Source organism: Salvelinus alpinus, chromosome 6 (assembly GCF_045679555.1).
Source record: "Salvelinus alpinus chromosome 6, SLU_Salpinus.1, whole genome shotgun sequence".
Lineage (NCBI taxonomy): Eukaryota > Metazoa > Chordata > Actinopteri > Salmoniformes > Salmonidae > Salvelinus > Salvelinus alpinus.
The window spans coordinates 85,733,213-85,737,645 of NC_092091.1; the positions used below are offsets into that span (position 1 = coordinate 85,733,213).

At 40.5% G+C, this 4,433-nt stretch overlaps 1 long non-coding RNA gene across 1 annotated transcript; it reads right to left on the reverse strand.

Moving 5' to 3' along the window:
• Nucleotides 1-74: 74 nt before the first annotated feature.
• Nucleotides 75-3,372, reverse strand: LOC139577772 (uncharacterized). Its single transcript, XR_011675406.1, has 2 exons — nucleotides 900-3,372; nucleotides 75-767 (listed from the first exon to the last, which is right to left on the reverse strand). It is a non-coding gene; the product is annotated as an uncharacterized lncRNA (long non-coding RNA).
• Nucleotides 3,373-4,433: the final 1,061 nt, after the last annotated feature.

Genomic DNA, 4,433 nt, shown 5'->3' on the forward strand with positions numbered 1-4,433 from the left:
TCCTAGTAAAAATTCCCTGTCTTAGGTCAGTTAGGATAACCACTTTATTTTAAGAATGTGAAATGTCAAAATAATGGTAGAGAGAATGATTTATTTCAGCTTTTATGTCATCAAATTCCCAGTGGGTCAGAAGTTTACATACACTCAATTAGTATTTGGTAGCATTGCCTTAAAATTGTTTAACTTGTGTCAAACATTTCGGGTAGCCTTCCACAAGCTTCCCACAATAAGTTGGGTGCATTTTGGCCCATTCCTCCTGACAGAGCTGGTGTAACTGTGTCAGGTTTGTAGGCCTCCTTGCTCGCACACGCTTTTTCAGTTCTGCCCACACATTTTCTATACGATTGAGGTCAGGGCTTTGTGAGGGCCACTTCAATACCTTGACTTTGTTGTCCTTAAGCCATTTTGCAACAACTTTGGAAGTATGCTTGGGGTCATTGTCCATTTGGAAGACCCATTTGCGACCAAGTTTTAACTTCCTGACTGATGTCTTGATATTTTGCTTCAATATATCCACATAATTTCCCCACCTCATGATGCCATCTAATTTGTGAAGTGCACTAGTCTCTCCTGCAGCAAAGCACCCCCACAACATGATGCTGCCACCGCCATGCTTCACAGTTGGGATGGTGAGCTTTGGCTTGCAAGCCTCTCCCTTTTTCTCCCAAACATAACGATGGTCATTATTGCCAAACAGTTCTATATTTGTTTCATCAGACCAGAGGACTTTTCTCCAAAAAGTACGATTCACTGATGTGGCCATCAACCTCCTCCTTCACATCTGACTCCTGATGATCAACCTCCTCCTTCACATCTGACTCCTGATGATCAACCTCATCCTTCACATCTGACTCCTGATGATCAACCTCATCCTTCACATCTGACTCCTGATGATCAACCTCCTCCTTCACATCAGACTCCAGTGATCAATCCAGAGCGTCTTCTTTTTGGGGGGGAATCCCGATGGACGTCATCGAATAGGCCGTCATCACGACCACCACCCACAAGTTAATTGCCATTCGGGTTATCAATAGGAAGAGCATCAGCAATATGTCCTGTCTGGTAACTTGTCTCGTTCAATGGATTTACATTGGCAGGTGCACAGGGAGAAACCCCATTAAAAAAACTCAGTCGAACTCAAACTGCGGAAAAACTTTTGGAAGTCTTTATCAAAGTCTGTGGCCTGTGATGTTGGGACAAATGATAGTCCCTTATTATACAAGCGACAAAATTCACAAATTCTACAGCACAACGGCAGAGTCATGGAGACTTTTGACTGGTACCATTATTTTCTCATGCAATTACAGTAGGTTGTACACAATTGGTTTTCTCTCTAGGTCGTGTCAGTAGGTTACAGTAGGTTGTACCCGATTGGTTTTCTCTTTAGGTCATGTCAGTAGGTTACAGTAGGTTGTACCCAATTGGTTCTCTCTCTAGGTCGTGTCAGTAGGTTACAGTAGGTTGTACCCAATTGGTTTTCTCTCTAGGTCGTGTCAGTAGGTTACAGTAGGTTGTACCCAATTGGTTTTCTCTCTAGGTCATGCCAGTAGGTTACAGTAGGTTGTACCCAATTGGTTCTCTCTAGGTCATGCCAGTAGGTTACAGTAGGTTGTACCCAATTGGTTGTCTCTCTAGTGGAAACAATTATCAACCCAATGTGGAAAGTGTTGAATTTGGTCAAAAACAAAATTAATGGCTTATTTGCTACGTGAGGTTTACTTGATCTAACAGAAGGGTCGTAATTCTTAAATTGTTATGTGGACACGTGACATACCGACAACTTTGATAAAAAACACTATAGGAGTTGTCTCCAGATCGCTATGCATATTCATGCTAGTAGCTTAGCATCTCTCTCCATTGAATACAGGCGATTGACGACAACAACCCTCATAGAATATAAACAATAGATAACAATAATAATAAGATCCACCAATCCAAAGAAAGGATAGGCGGGAGCTAGACAACCCACAGTGCTGCTTTGTGGACAACGACTCCGCTTGTTAGGGCAGAAACTTCTTGTCAGTATATCCATCATCTTTGGTGTAGCCAACCCAACTCTCGCATGGCACTATTGGGGGGCACTGTGTTTAGTAAATCATAACTACATTAAAATCACTACATGCCGTGGCCCCCTGATAGACCCTTCTCAAATATATATGTTAAGTCACTTTTTGGAAACGGAACGGCGAAAACAAGGGGTAGCTTGCTCTCTACGTCGTCTGATTCTAGACTAGCTAGCTAGCTATCATTAGCGACTAAGCTAGTGCTAATTTAACCAGCCAGCTACTATATCTGACTAATAAAAAATAACGTAACATTAAATTAAATAGTTAACAAGTAGATACGATATAAGTGTGTCTTAAACACAGCAGCTAATATACACCGAAAGCGTAAAAACAGCTTGAATCTTTCGGCTACGTTGGCTAGCAAGCTACCGAGGTGGTTGAATTGTTGTTTTTGAAGAACCGTCCACTAGATTATACGTCACGATAGCAGCATCGCCTGAACGACGCAAATCGCCATCTGCTGACTGGAGTGGGAAACGCAGTCGAGGAAAATATTATTTTAAATGGATTTCATTAAATAATACTATTATATTGAGACATACAAAGACAGGAATGTGTTGATTGATTAGTGCGAATACATTTTATTTTACTACAGCACATTTAAGGCAGTTTCATTTGGTCAAACTAAATCTAAATAAGTAGCCAGCTACTGTCAGTCTATACTGCTCCTACAGGGTGTAACAATACATCATGTAGATGTATATAATGAACAGACTAGGTCTATACTGCTCCTACATGGTGTAACAATACATCATGTAGATGTATATAATGAACAGACTAGGTCTATACTGCTCCTACATGGTGTAACAATACATCATGTAGATGTATATAATGAACAGACTAGGTCTATACTGCTCCTACATGGTGTAACAATACATCATGTAGATGTATATAATGAACAGACTAGGTCTATACTGCTCCTACAGGGTGTAACAATACATCATGTAGATGTACACTACCGTTCAAAAGTTGGGGTCACTTAGAAACGTCCTTGTTTTTGAAAGAAAATCATTTTTTTGTCTATTAAAATAACATCAAATTGATCAGAAATACAGTGTAGACATTGTTAATGTTGTAAATGACTATTGTCGCTGGAAACGGCTTAAAACCCGTGGCCCCCTGATAGACCCTTCTCAAATATATATGTTAAGTCACTTTTTGAAAACGGAACGGAGAAAACAAGGGGTAGCTTGCTCTCTACGTCGTCTGATTCTAGACATATCAGTCATCATCCTAGGGCCCTCCCTTGATGAGGTATTGACGAGCCAACTCCGAATATCCAAAGTGAAAACACAAGTTAAGGCGGTACTTACTGGTGTTAATCAGATCTCCTATCTCCACCTCTTCATCTTTCAATGCGACAGAAATCTCCCCTTCCTTCTTCACGTCAAAAACGGCATGCTCTTTCTCATCCTCCTCTTTCACTGTGAACGCGTCTTCCTCTTTCACCGTAACAGCCTCACCCTCAATTTATTTTTTAACTGTGACATCCTCCTCTTCCTTCTCCTCTTTCACTACAATGTTCAGCCCCAGAGCTTCTTTCTCCGTCCAGCAGACCTCTTCTTTAGCAGGAGGGGAGAAGCTTACTGACCTCATGTTCGGGGATATTAGCTAGCTAGCTATCATTAGCGACTAAGCTAGTGCTAATTTAACCAGCCAGCTACTATATCTGACTAATAAAAAAAACGTTACATTAAATTAAATAGGCTAACAAGTATATACGATAGAAGTGTGTCTAAAACACAGCAGCTAATATACACCGAAAGCGTAAAAACAGCTTGAATCTTTCGGCTACGTTGGCTAGCAAGCTACCGAGGTGGTTGACTTGTTGTTTTTGATGAACCGTCCACTACATTATACGTCACGATAGCAGCATCGCTGGCTCTGCTGACTGGAGTGGGAAATGCAGATAGCAACATCGCCGTCTGCCGGCTGGAGTGGGAAATACAGTTGAGGAAATGGATTTCATTAAATAATGCTATTATATTGAGACATACAAAGACAGGAATGTGTTGATTGATTAGTGCGAATACATTTTCTTTTACTACAGTACATTTAAGGCAGTTTCATTAGGTCAAACTAAATCTAAATAAGTAGCCAGCTACTGTCAGTCTATACTGCTCCTACATGGTGTAACAATACATCATGTAGATGTATATAATGAACAGACTAGGTCTATACTGCTCCTACATGGTGTAACAATACATCATGTAGATGTATATAATGAACAGACTAGGTCTATACTGCTCCTACATGGTGTAACAATACATCATGTAGATGTATATAATGAACAGACTAGGTCTATACTGCTCCTACATGGTGTAACAATACATCATGTAGATGTATATAATGAACAGACTAGGTCTA